Source organism: Ascidia mentula, chromosome 6 (assembly GCF_947561715.1).
Source record: "Ascidia mentula chromosome 6, kaAscMent1.1, whole genome shotgun sequence".
NCBI classification, from domain to species: domain Eukaryota; kingdom Metazoa; phylum Chordata; class Ascidiacea; order Phlebobranchia; family Ascidiidae; genus Ascidia; species Ascidia mentula.
The window spans coordinates 20865086-20884542 of NC_138571.1; the positions used below are offsets into that span (position 1 = coordinate 20865086).

The 19457-nt window shown below is 39.3% G+C and overlaps 1 pseudogene; it reads left to right on the forward strand.

Annotated features, from left to right (window-relative positions):
• Positions 1 to 6377: 6377 nt before the first annotated feature.
• LOC145907453 (unconventional myosin-X-like) lies at positions 6378 to 18787 on the forward strand (annotated as a pseudogene).
• The last annotated feature ends 670 nt before the right edge of the window (positions 18788 to 19457 follow it).

Genomic DNA, 19457 nt, shown 5'->3' on the forward strand with positions numbered 1-19457 from the left:
TAAGCGCAGACTATGACAGAGGGTAGACTTTGACAAGTGGGGAGAAGGCTGCATTGAGCGCCTACGTGTAGTGGTCTGAGGTATGTATTATTGTTCTAATTATAAGGTTGTAAAGGTAGTTCGTGGCAAATATTCTTTTGATAGTCATTGGAGTCGGGAGTGTTTTCTTTCTGCAAACGTGAGTCCCTGCAGTGTTTTTATGTTTCGCCCGTTCAGTTGCCTGCCTACCTCAGAGCTTTCTTGGTTGCAACTCTTTCTCAAGTTGCACTGATGATCGAAACGTTTGCACATAATGTATAGCAGCATATTAGCTTTGGATTTCTTGTTTAAAGTTTTGAGGCTTTTTAGCATTAATACGCATACTGAGTAACTTGCGTTTTTGCCAAAGAATGTAAATTCGGCTTGTCATGCTTTGAAACATTTTAATATTTTGTTTAAACTTTCAAAACCGCTTTCTACTCTTTTACATTTACACCCGTCTTTCTGACGCCATTGCTAGTTATCTCGCTTGCGTTACGTCATTCAACTTGTGCTACTTCTTCTGAGTCTGCTTTGTCGCGTAATCGCAGCAATTATCTCTTTGTTTCTGCGTCATCTTTGATATGTTCCTATATATTTGCGACACTTTCCACAAATAAACATATCCTAACATTCGGTCCAACTCAGATCGCAATGTGGTTTCTTGGGTTACAACATTTGGTCTCCTAGGTCCTAACATGTGGTCTCATGGATCACAGAGATCGCAGTTTCGTCTCAGAGTCCAGAACTAGGTTAGATCCAAGAACTAAACACTGATGACGATACCTATACCAACATGATGTCAGACCGAGACTTTCTTGGCAGACTTGATGATGGGTCGCGAAGGTGGAAACCCTTTTCAAAAACATTTCCTGTGGCTTATGACCTATGAAGGCACACTAGCACTAAATATTCAAAAAAAAAACAATCATTGCAACTGCATTGGACAAAACACAGCAAGGATCTGAGGAGCATTCAGGAGGATCTTATGCCCAATAGGATAGCAGAAATAGCTCCCAGGGGGCAACCAAAGCAACTTTCCCGACAAAAATGTTTTTACCATTGCACAGAAAAAGGCTTGGGGACAACATTGAATTGCAAATTGCATGAGGTTTTTGTGATTTACTTTTTCACAAAACCAATCGACACTTTTGAAGACTTTTTTACTGAAATAATGTCCGACCTGGGGGCAAAATACTTTTTTTGACCCGAGTGCGTAGACAAGTCAAATCAAGGCATACTTCTGTAATTCAATTTCTATCAAAATTTCCTTGAATAATTCTACAAAACTTCACTCTCTCCATGCCATCTACATTCTGCCATGGAATGCAACCGGCAGACGGATCAGACGCGTCTGTGTCCTCCACAAACTGCTGTGTTAAGTTTGTTTATTACACAAGAGTGTATAAGGTCTAACCTTGGGAGGTGACAAGAAAATGATTTGTAAAGGAAAGCCAAAGCTAGTATGCTACTCATGCCGAAGCAAACGTTTCAAACACCACTGTGTTCATCATCAGTGTCAAGTAAGAATGAGTTGCAGCAAGGTGTGCGCGGAGGTAGGCAGGTAACTGAACAGACAAAAACAACAACACAAATAAAACACGTGACAGACGCCACTCGAACACCCACGGCCGTGACGTCATCATTTGGGTTTCAATGAGGACCTGGGTGTTGACAAGAAACCTTGTTACACAATTTACCCTCACATTAAACCTTTCCCATAAGTTGGTGAAATGGCGCCGCGATATCCGCGCATTTCTGCAAATATTTGCGGTGAATTGGCGTGACTGCATTTTTGGGGTTTATCAGAGAAAGTCAAACTGAACTGAATCAAATTTACTGACATCCTCGAATCAGAAATCAACTGTCGAATCTGATGGATCAATGTTTATATTTACATGGATTATCAACATAAAGCATGGAAACGGTTGCATGCGATAATGCGATGCTCAGATGAGCAGACACAATATTTTCTGGCTTCTTTACTCAATGAGGAATTGGACAATTTACCGAGGGACATAAAACACAGAGCACTTGCAGCAGATAAATCTAAATCAAATCCAGCTGTGTTAAATGCAGTTCCATTGTTTATGTTACGAATGTATGAAAGAAACAAACAACCAAACTTGAAAGTCAGTTATGCATCAGCTTTCCTTATGTGCTATAACCCGCAGTGTGAGGTCGATAAAGCTGGAAATCTTGTTTCAAGAAGTTTGGTTGCTCGGGGAAGAAACTTTACTCAAATACTTCAAGCTCTGCTTTCTGAAGTCACAGTGGATTTGAAACAGTGGAATTCCAGCATGCAGGCCGTCGTATCATGGAGGTTGTTTATTGGGAGATGTTTTAATGCTTTGGTGGAAAGTAGAAGAACTGAACTTAATCTTCAACTGAAACAGAAAAGTTGCCAAGAAGAAGATGATGATGTTGAACACAAACTTGCAACCTGTGAGCTTTCATGTAGAACATAAAGCATGGAAACGGTTGCATGGTATAATTGAACCAATGGTTTTTCACAGCAGCATCCCGCTTAGACGCCGTTCTACACACCGCTTTGTAATGCAGTTACGGCATCATTTCACACGCTCAAAACAATCGCTCACATGTCAAACGCGGTCACATCACACAACCAGAACTAAAATAATATATGTCCTCTCCTTTTAAGCCTTTAAGCGCCACGCCCTATAATCAACAATTGAAGATTTTTCATTGTTTAAGTTCAGGAAGCTATAACTTTTTATCTACAAACGCTAGACTAAAAATTAAAACACAAAAATCATATACAAATTCATACTCTACACAGTCATCGCTTTCCAGTTCAATAACTCCATGTTTTGGAGTAGTTATATCCAAAAATGTAACCACCCCTACTAAAATAGCTTCCAAGCCATAGGTACCCTATTTAAAATTTCCATAACTCCCGAAATTGTGCGAATTTTAAAATAATTCGACTGTTGACTGAATCAGTGTGAACACCAAGACGCAATGAAGCGAAAAAACTGGGTCGCTGCGGTCGCTGCATTTGATATTTTTGAGCGACGGTACTGTCTAGTAAACTGAAATTTTAGGGAGTTATTTTGGTATAACCTACTTATACTGTTAGTTATTGCTTGTAAAAGGGCTTGTAAACTTTATAACACAGATCAGGCGTTTGCTAACTGATAGCAGATGAATTTGACAGCACTTCTGAAAAAATTTTTTTTGTTTGTTTCTTTTTGTGTTCAACTGGTAGTGTATGTCAGCAAGTTGAAGAAAAAGAAGGCATAACATCAATGTATATTGATAATTGAATAGACAAGCCTTCTACCAGTGCATATAAACCTTTTCCACAACATAACAGAGACAATGTAGAAAAAAAAACAAGGAAAAAAATCAGTTGTATGAAATTGAAGCTACCCTTATTACTGGGTGACGCCCACAGCCACACCCACAACTGTTGGATACTTGAACAAATTGCATGAATATGGTTCCATATATGATGCTTTGATAGCAAATTATACATCAGGGATGTTACAGAGGTTACTGTGACATGAACAAATCATCATCATTGAACTTTTTGTGGTTCTGTTTTGGATATACCCTTCCGAGAACAATTGGCGATTGTTATGCAAAGAAAAGAATATGAATAATTGAATATACAAGCCAACTACCAGTGTATAAGCCTTAGCCACAACATGACAGAGACACTCTAAAAAAAGACAAGGAAAAAATCAGCTGTATGAAATTGAAGCGATCGTATTTACTGAGTCACGCCTTCAACGACACCCACAACCCTTTGATTCTTGAACAAATTGCATGAATATGGTTCAATATATGATGCTTTGATAGCAAATTATGCATCAGGGATGTTACAGAGGTGACTGTGACATGACCAAATCATCATCTTTGAACTTTTTGTGGATATGTTTTGGATATACCCTTCCGAAAACCATTGGCGATTGTTATGCTGAGGAAAGAATTACTCAATTGTCTATTGTCCGGAAAGCAAAACCAGTGTTATGGAACCAGAATAAAAACCTGTGACTATAAGTAATGAAGGTGTTCTATTTTTTTGTAAATTGGTGTTTTTTATGCTTCGGCGAAAAAAAAAAATTTTTTTTGTTTATTTATTATAATTTTTTTCTTTATTTTTTTTATACTGCACCCTCATAATGTTTATTTCATGTTATGTACATTTCTTCCTGCTATTTTGTTGTTTTGTACGCAAAAAATACAGCAATACCACCAGTCAAAATTTGCATGCGCACATCTCGCCATTGTGACGTCATAGAGAGAAACGGAAACCGCCGATCGAAAGCTGAGACCCTCGCGCACAATTCGTCTGTAGAACGTTTCGCGCTACTCCCAACGAGTAGTTTGCCATTTAATAGGACATGCAATCAGACCACCTGCTGTGCTGGTTTGTTCATAATGATAATCATCATCAAATGAATGACTAATTAGTCAAAAAATTTCAATGCAAATGTATTTTTTTTTTTCAATAAACTTCACGCTTCAAGTTGTCTGTTGCTGAAAACCTTATGTCTCTAGGCCAATCACAACGGAATTGATAATTAATCAAAAAAAGCACCTCGCTTAAAGGGTTAAGCAGTCGCCTTGCACTCTCGCATTAATGTGTGCCGAAATGTGCCCAACTGTGCCCGAATTTATGCTCGTCGAGCAAAAGCGAGCACATCCTAGCACAGACCGGCACATTCCATCCCAGCACAACTCAGCACGCGCGCACAATAAAACAAACACGGAATCGTCTGTAGTGTAAACGGGCCTTTAGTGTGTAACAACGTTTTTGCGTAAACAAACTTAATATTAGAGTTATAATATTGCAAAGTCTTCGTGGAAACTAATGTTGAGTAGCCACGCATGAAACGGAGAAATCCCGTTTCGCCCATCCGTGAGGTGGTTTAAGTGTCTACCGTTTTTTTTTTTTTTTTTTGCTCAGTGACATTCATTTTACACAATTACGCTACCACAATACACATAAGAAGCAGAGCCAAAGGGAGCATAGCGAAAAGTTAAAAAAAACATGACAAATTACGTTGAGTACTTTAGACAGTATGCGACAATTAACTTTCATGCAAATATAAAGTATTTCTTTTTTTTTGCTAGGTTAATTCACAGTTACGTAGATTCTTCAAAAAAAGCACAAATTTCGTTAAGGTCGGGTTCGTTTCCGCGTATTTGCCACTGTAAATCACATATCTGGCGCAAAACAACGCACAATTTATAAAAAGTTGACTTGGCAAATCAGAATGCATTCCAAAAAGTTTTTCTGCATCTGTTAAAATTAAATTTTGTCTTATTCTAGCACTTAAATATGAAATTACATCCTCCCAGTATACATTTACAATGGGGCATGAACAAAAAAGATGACACACAGTTTCCACTTGCTTCTTGCAGAAAACGCACATGTTACTAATTACTTTCCCAAAAGAATGTAGTGGTTTGTTGGTTGTAACGGCATTGAGATTTAATTTAATTTGGATGCTTCTTAATTTGGTTTCTATGGTTGATTTGTAGACGTTCTTGTAAACAAGGGGCCATGGGGTGTCTTCCCCTAACCTTTTGTCCCAGATGTCTTGTGCTTTTGGTTTAGAGGCTTTATTTTTCAGAATGGAATATATATCTTTTGTTTTGTTCAATGCATGCAACGTCTGAATTAAAGTGTCTACCGTTCGTAACACTGGGATGAAAATGTACGCACAGCGGCACCACGTGGTCACTTTCCAGCATTACAAACGCGCCATTAAAGTAACTCGCCAACGAACAGTGATGTTTCCACTGCAGTCAGTACAGTTTAGCAGTTTAGTAATTGTAAGGGGACACAATTTTTGCCCCCTGTTGCATTTCATACCGATGTTTACGTTTGCACGCTTCAATGGTTTTTCGGGTGCTTTCCCTTATATTTGATGAAACTGATTTCTGGTCAAAATGGCGGCCTTGGCTTCGCTTTGCGACGCTTACGGCAGTGATTCTAATTTTAGCGATAACGACGAGCAATTTACGCAAGTAGATCAAGCTGGCACCAAAGTGAATTTGCCTTTACCGCAAGCTATTTCTTCATTGTTTGGAGACACCAAGTCGTTGAAACCCCAGGAACACCGAGGTCGAATCCGGTCGTTCCCCCACGAGCACGGAAATTGGGCAACGTATGTTTACATACCGTACCCTTAAAAGAAGTTTGGATGAATTTAAATTCAACGTTGAAAAAACACTCGAAAGCAGAGAAAAGGGTATTAAATTATCTGCTTAAATTATTGTGTACAGTTTTAAATGTTTGTGAATGAATTGATAGAATCGACATGGCATCTTGTGGATGATTTCCATGTGAGTATTTCAAGGACTAATGTCATACCTCACCACTGCATAGACCCTTTAGTGGAGTCCCAGACAAAATTTAAAACGGTTTTGAAGATTTTTAATCACATTATCATCTGATGATTTGAATATTTATGTGAACGATGAAAAAACAAGATCATTTTGTGGGTTTAAGGTAAGGGTGAAACTTTTTTGACAGCATTTCTTGTCTTGATTTGGTATCAGATTGTTTGTTATTGTTTCCAAACAATTCCAGATTTCAGCACAACCTGCCGTTCAGCAACTGAATAAAGTCGTTCAGATCGTGGATAATGCATTCATGGATTTTCATTGCAAGCCTTACTACACAAACCATCCTACCACATGAGTGTTGCTTGGCATCTCAACCAATTCACAGAAGAATCCAAATTATTTTCAAAACTTTCATCAAATTGGAACAAAATAGAATTGGAGAACCCTGAACTTTTTACAATTGATGTGGATGAGGTTGTTTGTAAAAGTGGCAACAAAATGTTTTCATGTAAACTAAGTTCCATCAGTTGACATCCACAATACTCACATGGACATCGGTATTGTCAACATTTCATCGGATTTTTAGTGAGTTTTTCCACTTTTTGTGGTCGAGTTAAATTCTTGTTTAGCTCCAGATTTTAACTGCTACATTAAATCTTTTGTGTAACATTTTGTTCTTTTAACAAAATTTCTGTTTAACTTTTATTGTTTGTTTCATACAGGTTCCAGCACAAAAACCTGTTGTGAACATTTCTAAACATGAGAACCAGCGGTGTTTGTCAACGTGATATCATGAATTGCTGAACAGCCGCAAAATGCAGGTTTTTAATTTGAACTGTTTATTATCACGTTGAGTTTATGCCGACCTAAACTCCATACATGAAGTAAAAACAAATTCGCTTAAAACAAAATTGATTCTAAAGAAATATGCGTATGAGCCATAACAAACCATATGATTTGATACTGTTGGATACCAAGCAGTTGTTTGGGCATAATGCGCTCCACAGTGGTTCGTCTATATTGTTTGATGCCCAGTTATGGGTACCCAACTGACTTACGTTGAAAAATATCTGTTCCTGGCTAGTTTGCGAGCTAGCCCTGGGCCACAGTCACCAACTGCACTTATGAGACCCCTACAAGTCAAAACCATCCACAGTGTCCCCAGGTCTATTTCAATAAGGTTGGAATAGGAAAATTTTGTCTAAAAATATTTGTTTGTAAAAGAAACAGAAAACAACAGCTCATCAAAATAATCTCATCAAAATAATCCCCACCGAGAAATGAAAGTTTTCTCAAGGAAAATCAGGAATTAAATATTTTTCAAAAAATCAAATCTGCATTTCCCCAACTCCAAAGAAACAACTTCCAACCTGCAAAACGTTTTCATGACAGAAAGTTTGACAAGACAAAACCGAAAATTATTCAACACTTGCTTGCAGCACAAAAAAAGACAAGTCTTCAAATATATTTGGACAAACAATGGGACAATACTACTTTGTGAAAATAATGTAAGTAAGATCAGAGCCATAACTCAACTGCTGATTTGAAACAGCATTGAACTTCCATCTCTATAAAGCAAAGTATTGTATTTACATTTTTTTGTTATTTAATGTGAACAATGACTGTATTTTATACAAATCTACTACACAACATGTGTGTTTCTTGTTTTCCCGCCATTATTCAGGGGTTTGTTGGGCGGAGGAAGTTCAAACGAGTTCACAAGGCGATCATCACAATGCAGAAATTCGAGCAAGAAAATTATTCAAACTTCTTCTCGCAGAAAAACGAGAGAGGGAGAGAAAAAGGGCGGAGACGACGATCGTCTTCCAGAAATACACGAGAGGGCGGGCAGCCCGGAAGATGTTTAAGGTAGAATGTTGCTGTTTTTGGATGGTTTCAATGCATAAATTGTTGGTAGTTTAATACAGGAGTACACAACCCATGTGTGTCATATTAGTTGTCACATGCCAAACATTTGCGTGACCTCTTTTCAGTGATTGATGCTTGCTGGCAAGGAAACTTGACGCAATATTGTTGGACAACATACTATCAATGACCACACTTGGAGTTTACGATTTTCTACTTAAAATACTAAATACACCCAAAGCACTGTCACTTTGTGTAAAAAGTCATTGAGTGCATTTGCTGATACGATTTCCATGGCAACCTTTATGTTTACACCTTTCCCATTGTTTAGATCCTGCTTGAAAAACACAGACAACTCAAGGCTCTTAAGGAACAAATGGAAAGGGAGAGGTAACAGAGGGAGGAACAGGTTTGTCCGTCCCTTACTTTCCTTTTACCCCCCAGCTTTATAAATTTAAAGGTCACAATAACATTGTGTAAGAATCCTGGAACAGAACGGTTTCCTCCAATTTTGTGAATTTCCACAGAAATTGTTTGACTAATATTTAAAGTTTGACTTCGTGTTTGCAATAAGTTTGTTGAGGTTTCAAAAGTTGGGCGAATTGTTCTCAAAAATTAGGTTTTTGAATAAACTAAGCCAAGAAAATGGGTTCTGTAGGCGCGCTTGGAACGGGAGAGACTCGCGAGGGAGGAAGAAGAAAAAAGGCGAAGAGAGAAACAGGAACAAGAGGTAGTAAAAAAAAACTTCATAATTTTGTGGTTTCCTTGCATAGAAGGAAAAGTTACCTTTCCTGTGTTGATTGTTTGAAGAAACCCAGACACCAAATTGCTTTAAATCTCAACAATCTGATTTTTGCAGTGGAAATACTGAAAAGATTTATTTTAGCAATTGGTTGACATGTTTGTACAAGTAACACGAAAAGTGCAATATTTTCTGTGTGGTAATCATTCCCACAATACTTGGTCACTCTCTGATTATCTGGTGAAATTTCCCCTTTCCAGATGGCGAGAGAGGCTGAAATGGCCAGGGAAGCGACGGAGAACGGATTGGAGGAGGACGCTGAGGGTCTTCCTTCACCCCCACCGCCCCCACCTTGTGAAAAAATGTACAGCCCACGCAAATCCATGGATGGCGAACACGTGGGTGCTTGTGTGTGCTACGTATACGTTTTTGTGAAACAAATCTCGTTCTTTTAAACAAAATACTTGCTTTTTGGGTTGGTTACTTTCTAACACTTGGAACTTTTAATTGAATTGTTTCTTGGTTTCCGCCAGCAAGAGATTCAAATCATATTTCTATTGTAAAAAAACAACTCGCCTATCTCTTCGGGCAGGAATCGGCTCTTGCGTCACTCGACGCCGTCATAGATTCCGCTGACGTAGACAGTGCTTACTCAACCGTAAACAAGAGGATGCTCTCATCCGGTGGAGAGGAGGAGCTTGATGATGCGGAACGGGAGGAGATGGAGAGGATTTCCCAACTTGAACTTGAGATCGCGCAGATGCATCGACGAAGCGAGGCCAGGGAGAGTCTTGCGCTGGAAGTGGTGAGAATAAGTGTTGTGATGTCATAATATGATTCAGAATACTGGAAGGTATTTAAGAACAATCTAAGTTGGCAAAAAAATAATCTGGTATTTTTACAAAAAAAGAATTTTTGTTTGTTTTGCTGACTCTAATAATTTTTAATCAGGATCAACCTGAAGCAACCGATGAATTTGTAACGAACGTGGGTGAGGAATATTACCCCGACGAGAAGGCAGACGAAAACAGAGGAATGGACATTCTACAGGTTACAAATATAAGTTGTTTGCGTGCAAACAACACTGTGAATGTTATTAGGATTTTATTTTGTCCATACTAACAATTCAATCCGGCTCGATTGTTTAATGGTGGTTGCTATTTTTAAATTCACTAACAAATGATTTTGCGTAACCCGAGATCATTCTTATCAGTTGTAATTCCGATAATCAATCCGATGACGTCATCCTCGTTACGTAGCAAGTCAGCTTGTATTAGGTCTGAAATCATCTTAAAATAATTTACCGTTTAAATTATAATTGGTCTATAGTTTAATGGCGTTTACTGATTGATTTTAAATTGCCCCCGAGTGCGTAATATTGTGATTTATGCAACGCATAAGCGAGTTACTCGCAACCACAAAGCAAAGTTCGGGGTGCTGGCGATACTATGGACAAAAAAGAAGGTTTTTTAAACATTTTGTTGCTCCAGGATTTGGGTTTTGAAGATTTTGAAAGCCAAGTGGACGCAATGATGCATAACACATCGTATGACGTCGATCAAATGAATGTACGATATTTGTTTTTGTTTTAAGCTGATTTGCACGTTGTTTTGTAACAGTTACCTGAGTGGCGACGAGTCACATTGTAAGTTTCCGAGACGGGGAAGAGGTTGTGGTTATATTGTTTATGTTTGCAGGGAAGTATTCTCGCACTGGGTGACAATTAGTAAACAACAATATGGCAGTCGTTTTATTTATGCTAAGAGCAAACGATTTGATATTATTTTATTAAAACGTAACTCTGCAGTTGCCTGTGTGCGTTTTTCTTTTGCTACAAACAGACAAGGGTTTTGATTCTTGATTATTTAAAGTTAATTTTTGTCGTTTCTCAACTAACAACAAGTGTAAAAGGTTAATTTCAACCTTACATGGAAAAAGTTAGTAAACAAATATTTCCCCGACCCACAGAACACACAGGATGGAATTGTTCCAGATGACGAGGAGAATTACGAAGCGGAAGACATTAAAACGTCTGATATGGACGACGGTAAGTGTTTAAACGCTTTGTTTTAAAATTTCGCAGTTTTGACACGGGGTGCTATTACTTCTATGGCAAAGTAGTGACGACATCATGTGATTTGTCGTGACGTCATCAATGTTTTTGTATTGAATTGATGGGTTGAACTATTGCTGGTGTTTTCAATCAAACTTGTTGATAATTAAACATTATTCATGGGTGTTTACCCACTATAGAGAGTTATTACACTGATTCGTCGTTTGATGACGTCGATGATGACGACATGAGTGACGATGGAACGTCCACTAGTGGCGGTATGGAGGTCGCAGAGAAGTGGAGTCCCAACGTATACTTTCATTCCTACCTCGACGTGAAGGTTAGACGGAATAATATGTTGGACTGAGATTTCCACCTTCGTAGATCCCAGTCTTCACAACTCGCATTCGTCCAATATGTTCTCACGGCGCACTGAAATTTCGTGACGTTTTAGGGATGTAATAGTAATACAGTTGTTGATATTGATCAGTTCGCTTGTTACGTATCACATTGATCAGTGCAACAACTAAATGGCTCAGTTTGTTATGGAAATAAAATTCAACTCCACGTAAGTTGGCCAACAACATTTAAGCAACAAACTAGCAAACGTCACACCAACCTCTGCCACTGTGAAGATTGGTTGATATTTGAAAACACATCATTGCACAACCTTACAACCTGTTATAGGGTGGCCTCATGAGCCAGTGGAAGAGACGGTGGTGCGTCCTGAGTAACAGCACTTTCATGATCTTCAGAAGCAAACAGGATAGTTTAAAGTGCGGCTGGCTGTTTAAGAAAGCTGACAGTGGCAAAGGAACTCTGAGAGGAACTCTCCCAAGGAAGAATTGGCAGAAAAGGTTGGTGGTCGGCGATGTATTTCATATTATATTTCCGTTGTTAGTTCTACGTAGCAGTTAAGTTACACGAAGCTTGAACACTAAACAAGGTACAACAACAAAACACTAAACAAGGTACAACAACAAATAACCAAATCCAGATGGTTCACGCTGCGCAACCAGGAGTTGAAGTTTTACGATAACGACGAAGAGAACGCCAAGTGTCGGGGGACGATCGACCTCAGTCAAATATCCGACGTAACTGACGTCACAGAGAAAGAGAATGGCATTGACATCATTATGACGTCATCAAAAGTGCACCACCTTTCGGCGGAATCGAGCGAGGAGGCGGGGGAATGGTACAGGTGAGTTTAAACCAGAATCGCCAACGTTTGGTAAAAAGTCTTTGGATGCAGTGCGGACTTTCACTGAAAATACTGTGAAATGTTATTGAGTGGAACTTTTTTTCCGCAGCATGTTGATGAAGATTGTATCGAGCACGGAGAAAGAGATAGCAAACATGGAAAGCGAGTTCGCGAACCCGAAGAACGCTCTGATGACGGTCGACGGTCAAACCGTTACCCAGGCAACCGCAACATCTGTGTCAGGTGACTCTCGTGTATTTTAGCAAGTTGTCAGTTTCTCTTGAGAAAAAGACGTTACAATATAAATAGGCTTTAGGGGTTCTGGCACTGATTTTAATCTCAGGAATCGGATACATTATGGATGCTACATTAGAACCAATTACTCCTATCGTGGCATCGTGGCGACAAGATGTGAATAATATTAAGTGGTTTGTGACTGCAGGAAAGTCGAACACGTTCACTGTGACGACATCGCAACGTGTTTACACTTTCGCGAGTGATTCGGGGGAGGAAATGCATCACTGGATCACTTTACTCAATGAGAGCAAGAACACAGCAAGTTCAGGCGACTCGGTACGTGTTAAACAGACAGAAACCAAATCCCATTTGACTTCAGGTTTTATAATGATTGCTTCACAATTGGTCACAAATCAAAACGACAAAGTGAATTTTTAGAAAAATTACACAATAAGTTTTGTCAAGAAAATAAAAGTCAGTAACACTTTCTTTTATAACTCAATACATATTTTCTTTGTGGTAAGAGAACTCTTCAGGCTCGCCCACAATCTCAAATATTGTTAATACACTTTCAGTCTGGCCAGGATTCTTTCATACAGCAAGGTTGGTTGCTTAAAACATCTTACGAGAAGCAGAAAGTGAGTCACCAACGTCGGTGGTTCGTTCTGAAACCAAACGCGATCGAATATTTCAAGAACAGCAACCGCGATGCCCAGAAGATCGGGTCGATGGGACTCAACAGTCTCTGTGTTGTCACCTCACCGGACGAGAACGTCTTTGTAAGTCCCTGGTGTATGTAGGAGTAAAAGTGAGCTTTCGTGTGTTTACTAGAGATGAACACTTGTTAATCGAACCTCGCTGTGAGATCCTGTATAGCTGGACGATTCCGTCTTACCATGTAAAACATGTAACACTTAAAATCATAAAACGAATGTAATAAAGTTTAATAATATGTATGTTGCCTACACAAAAAGCACTTGTTTAAACATGATCAGTCTGGTATAATACAAGGGAAATATACGTTGATTCCTTTAAGCATGTGATTTTTTGTGTAATATTACTGAACATTGACCGGCAGCTGTAGTTTCGATCCACACTTTCTATACTAGAAGTTACGCCACCTCTATTTCACTACAGACGCAGACAGGTTTGTGGGAGATTGTGGTATACGGGAGGAAGCACACCCTCCGACTCAGCACGGAGGTAGAGGAAGACGCGAACATCTGGAGCAGTGAGATCCAGGCTATGATAGATGGACAACCTCTGATTATCACCAAAACAAAGATCCTAATGGACAAGATCAAGGTACAGAAGTGTAGAATTGAAACTGAGCTTGTTGCTTGGAGTAATCTGCTTACAGGGCAACTGCTTCGATCTAATATGTCGGTGATGTGTCTGGTGATATCTTGCCACTTAGGTAGCCAGGCGAAAAGCTTATTGCATTGAAATTACCTGCTTAAAAAACACATCAGGAAATATTATTACAATGTTGTTAACAAAACGACTCTGCCCAAAGCATTTCATTCTTTCACTTATATTTAGCATGTTGACCATAGTGTATGAAAATATGACTAAAATTTGTGTATGTTGCAACAGCGTTCCGATGACAATGAAAAGGAGATCGACTTAATCTACAAAAGGAACCCAATCTTCAGGCAATCAAGCGAACCTTTAAGATCCCCTTTGCTATCCCTTCCATACGAACAGGTGACCCAGCAATTATTACAACTATCCGTCCCAGAATCCAATACTAACGCAAACTTATTAGTGCTGCAAGTATCCATGTGGTTGTCATAAAACCACGATGACGTCAACAACATCTTACCCGAACTATCTGTGACGTAACATTGCTCACATTGTTGTGTTGCTTACGAACCAAGTTGATTATTCAAAAAAAAATATGAAAGTATTGGTTTCGCTACTTAGAAAAAAAAGGCATAGAAATCATAATCAACCGATGTTTGCTCACAGGTGCCCTCTCGTGACGACCACTACACGTTGAGGGACGAGGCTGTGAGGATTTTTTACGTCCTCCTTCAAATGGAAGAACGGACTTTTCAGAACATTGAGGAGGAAGCGAAATCACTCCAGGTAAAAAAACTGAAAAAATTGTTTTTAAATTTTGCTTTTTGATATTTCTCGAATTCCCGCCTGTAATTGAGTTTCCTCCCCTATATATTTGCACATGTTATGACGTTTGTCAGGTAATTGTGGATCTTCCTTTGCAATGAGTGGGGAATGATGTTCACAGATCACAATTTATATCAAAGTTTTACTTGAAGTCAATAAGCATTCAAAACAGACAATCAAAAAGCATTGCGACACCGTCCAGCCAACAAACTATCTATCTGTTCGTTTCAGGCGATCATGCGAGTGTGCCACGGCTCCAAGCTATTCCAGGACGAGCTTTACCTCCAATTAATCAAACAAACCGCCATCTACACCCTCCAACTCACCACAGACGAGCAAATGTGTGACCAGCTTCATGTGACGTCATGTCCGCATTACTGGCATCTCATAGCTTGTATGTGTTGCGCGTACCACCCATCACGTCCCGTGCTGTCTTACCTGAAGCTGCATCTAAAGAGGTATGACGTCACTAAAGTGTGTAAATAACTTGGTTATCCAATGTAGAGTTCGCGGAACCCTTAACACAAAAGGTTTACTAAATTTTTGGGGTTCTTTGTTAAGTTAAACAATCGTTCTAGGTTTCGCAGACGAAAATTTTGTGAATATCTGATCTGAGCGCTAATTCTAAAACATCTCTAACCCCACTTTTGTTGGTAAACCAGAATTTATTGCTTGCCTCAATGCTTTGTATTCCCAGTAAATTTGAAACAAAATGCTCGTTTAATGAGAGATAAGCCAAGAAATATCTTAAGCTTTCACGCCCACCGACGATTTTGCCGGGCAAAACTGGTGGGGCGTGCGCCACTGAGAAGCACTTGCTACTAAGCAGTAGTTTTGCATTACAGCGGGTCGGGTTATCTTACCTCACGCTGTTGACTGCACACAAATGTGCCATAAGATGCCTGGGAATCTGTACAGTAATGATTATTCAGGGATCCCTTTTCACCGTTTGTTTATTAACATCCGTAATCAGGGTACAAGAGCGATTTCCTGGCACTCTTGGTGGAGCTTATGCTGAGTTCGGTGAAAATGCGCTGAGTCAGCAGACGTCACGTCGACGTGAGATGGTTCCTTCCATTGCTGAGATTTGTGCTGTGCTGGAGATGAGGGACCTGGTCACTGTGATTAACTTCTATGGTGGCGCAACATGCGAAATCTACATCAACTCTTTCACCACTGCTGGAAAGGCAAGTAGTGTTTTGTTACAAATTGTAATGTCGAACGCTCGGAAGTATTTCATGTATAATTTTGAATTGTATTTTCTTCTGATGATCTGGTTTTGTTGGTTGGTGGCAAACATGCTTCTTTTTCAATATTTGTTATTAAATTATGTTCTGCATTTTTATGTGTTCAGAAGCGTTTCGTTGTTTTAGTTACAAAATGTTTTTACTTTAAATTAGAGGAGTTACTTTAGACAGTTTACGTCCAACTTTGGTGTTCAGGTTGTCCAGAAACTCCAGCATGGAATGAACGTGGAAGGGAATAAGAACACGTTCGCATTATTCGAACACAAGGGCGATGTTGACAGAGCGATTGAACCAAACACTTTCCTCGCTGATATCGTTGCAAAGTTCGAACAGTAAGTTGCCGTTCGAACTTTTTTACTTGATTTGAGAAGTCTAGTTACAAATTCGTTGCAAGTAATTGGTCACACAGCTCAAAGAAGAAAATAAAAATATTATCGTACAGAAGTAGATTTTCGCATCATGTAATTTAACCCTTTCTCATGTAACGCGAAACATTCGAATTTAAACAGAACAAACTCGGAATCACAAACGAATCCGGATAGTGGCGGTAAGGATTCGGAATGGGTGTTCTACTTCAAACTTTACTGTGTGTTCGATCCGATTGATGCACGGGAAGACTCAATCGAATATCACTTCGTTTACGAAGACGTGATTCGGGAGTTTCTCTGTTTCCATTCAGTGATTTTAGTTTTTTTGATTGAAAACTTGCCTCGGTTGATTCTGTCGTCATGGTAACCTGGCATCCAACGCGGATTTCACGGAGCCGTAGAATTCCTTACATGAGCTACTGGACACCTTAAATCGTCTGGGTTCCTTCTCAACTCAAATAACTTTGGCGAAAAAATTTCGGGAAACACTGACCTTGAGTGCTTGACTTAAAATAAATATTTACTCATTTTTGTATTTTGTATTTTCTAAACGCAGGAGTTTCCAATGCAGAAAATAAATTTCATACAACCTCTAGCTTTCTTAAAAACATTAACTCAGAACTTCCCTAATGTTGCAGGTCCACGAACAAGTGATACAGGGACTTTACCCTCTATCTGATGACGTATTGAAAGATATCGCAGCTTTAAGGTTGCAATTCGCTGAAGGAAATTACCATCAAATCAATATTGAGTAAGTTTATTTAAGTGGAGCCGAAACTTTATCTTCATTGCTTCGTTCCGTTTAACCAACAAAAAGCATAAAAATATAAAACTGCCAATGGATTTTCAAGACTTCTTTTGCGAATATAAAACATGGATTTCTTTTTCCAGTGCTGACATTGGCAAATATTATCCAATAAACAAGTTGATGGCCGCTTACGAGATCACAAACGAAAACGAAGACTTCTACTTCAAACGAACCGATTCTTTCTCGAATGAATTAAATGCAAACTCAATGCCAGCCAAGAAACGTTCTGTGAGTAAAGGTTTTTGTTCGGTCTCAATTTGATTTTTTCGATAATTAAGACGTTCTCATAAATTACGTAAAATTTCAAACTCGCCACGTAGATCTCCCCCTCTTCGAACACATCCTTTCATCCCATGCTAGTTATCCGATCCCATGGGGGCCTGACTCGATAAACTGTGGTTTTATCGGTGCCTGTGCCATTTTATTCCGCATATTTATTGTTCACACGCGTTCAAGTCGTTTTTGTTCAAAAGAAAATTGAGTTATATTTGGACGTTGGCATCAACCGCGCATGAATCGTATTCCACAACTAATCGTCATTCTTTAAATCAGCTCGTATATTGATAGTTAGTAAAACAACAAAGCATTTTAATTTGTGGACGAAGCGAATTGAGGCCGAAACGTTAAAATTGAACAAATCGTTTTTGTCAACGAAGAGTTTCGTCAGATTTTAATTCTTTCAGGGGTCGAGTCTTTTCAACACGTTCCGGAAGAGAGGGATGAAGAAGGTGAAGGAGGAAGGTGAGAGCGGTGAGATGAAGAGGACTCTCTTCCTGGAGGAACTGCAGGATGTCAAATCAAACGTCCTGGATAGATGGAGGAGATTGAGAGGAATGCCGCAAGAAGACGCCGTGGTCAGTATCACAATAATCTCACTAAACAATAAGACTGGAGTTTTGTGTTATTGGATGTCGGTACATCTCTGCCCGTGGTTGATATTTATTGGCATTGTATTTGGGTGCTTGATGTTTAAATATTATTCGCATAATTTTATGTTCAGCATATTTCGCGTTCTCTTCATTCCGTCTAATTCATTTTATCTCAACAATTTGTTTCAGGCTGAATATGTTAACCTTGCACGTCGGTGGCCCGGATACGGATCCTACTTGTTTAAAGTTGAAAATCACGACGCGCAGTTCGGTCAAACCCTTCTCACTCTGGCGATATCGGCGCAGGGAGCAACCGTGTTCAAACGAGGTCACTCACAGTCCCTGGATCATTTCTCATATGAAAAGTAAGTTTGATCGAACGCAATAGTTCGTTTTCAACGCGGGAAGACACGAAACTTGTTGGAGTTATTGGCTCTCAACGTTTCTGCTTATCGGTCTTATGAATATAATGCAGTTTATTTTACGAAACATAAACTTACCATAACCATAGTAGTGGGGTAACGTGGAGTCCATATTTCCCTGCAGTTTATTTGGCGTCAGAAAACAAAATTGTTGGTGAACTACGGCCCAAATGTTTGATTCGGTCAAATGCCCACTTACAAAAAAAGTTTTCAAATAGAGTCTCGGGTTTGCTGCGGCCGGTTCGAATTCGGCTCTGACGTTTGAAAAGTCTCAGAACCACTGTTCCAAACAATTAAACAAGATTTTGCAGCTACATTCCTTGAGTTGAACATTTTATTGTGTCTTCCTCTCAGGATCCAGTCTTTCGGAGCGGGATCTGCGAATGTTTTCAGACTTCAGACCGAGTCAAGAGGGGACATTTCCTTCACCGCAGAACAAGTTAACGAGATTGTGAAACTCATGCGAGCTTACGTCACCGCCCTCTTCCGCCGAAAGCATTGAAAGTTGACACCGAGCACTTTTATTGCGTTCAGATTTTAACGAAACTTTAGTATTTGTCGTTCTAGCCACAAACTTGAATGTTAAGATCAGGGGTTTTCCACAGGGTCACCATATGGACCACAGCGATCTATATCAATGGCTTCCACATTACCACACAATATTACCTTCGCCGATGCATGTTTTTGTGACATTACTAAGCAAAAACTTTCGTCGGTTGGGAGGATCCACAGAATTAACCAGGGTGTCGTTGGACCCGAACAAGCTCGCGAGTTGTTCCAAGTCTTTCACGTCCCAATAAGGTTTATTTACAGGATCATGTATCTTATAGTTTCGGCATATACGCTTACACCCACTCTCAATACTCCGCTCCAGTGTTTAAACCTTGCAGTGACGATTTTCATTTGTTTTGCCACTTTCACATGTTTTTTTCGCTAGTCATATTCTTTCTTGTCCTGAAGCACTTGGTGATCTTTTCTGTCTATTTTGTTTTCGGGAAACCAAATTCCATAACCATAGAAATCACAACCAGTGATAAAGTTGTCAGTCCCACTCATGGCATTTTAACTTGTGATTTGTAATTTCAATATTATTTCACAATTATTTCGCCCCAATCATGACCCACACCCAAAACATGTGTGTCTGCTTAATTTTAACATCTAAATAGCGTCAT